Raw genomic sequence first — 499 nt, forward strand, 5'->3', positions numbered from 1 at the left:
TCAAAACCCTCGGGTTGTTCGACGTACACATCTTCCTTTAGCTCACCGTATAAGAAAGCCGTCTTGACGTCTAAGTGATGAATTTGCCACCCGTGTGACGCTGCTAGTGCAGTTAGAAGTCTTATGGTTTCAAGTCTTGCAACCGGTGCGAAAACTTCATCGTAGTCGAGGCCTGATTCTTGTACGTATCCTTTAGCTACAAGCCTTGCTTTAAACTTCTTGATAGTACCGTCAGCATTCCTTTTGATTTTGAAAATCCACTTGAGACCAATTACCTTTGCTCCAATCGGTCTATCAACAAGATACCATGTCTTGTTCTTGTTGATCGAGTCTATCTCTTCTCCACAAGCATCAGTCCACTTTGACCACTCTTTTGCTTCTTGGTAGTTCCTTGGTTCGTCATTTATGGCTATTAGTAGCCTCTCGATGTCTAGTTCTGCTTGCAAAACATAATCATCTAGGTACCGAGGTTTGTTGCTTTGTCATGTTGATTGTCGTA

General features: G+C 42.7%; 1 protein-coding gene across 1 annotated transcript in view; it reads left to right on the forward strand.

The window, feature by feature from the left end:
• The window catches only part of LOC106329697 (cysteine proteinase-like), a 4,767-nt gene that overhangs the window by 925 nt on the left and 3,343 nt on the right, over positions 1-499 (forward strand). The window lies entirely within an intron of this gene.

Source organism: Brassica oleracea, chromosome C3 (assembly GCF_000695525.1).
Source record: "Brassica oleracea var. oleracea cultivar TO1000 chromosome C3, BOL, whole genome shotgun sequence".
NCBI lineage: Eukaryota > Viridiplantae > Streptophyta > Magnoliopsida > Brassicales > Brassicaceae > Brassica > Brassica oleracea.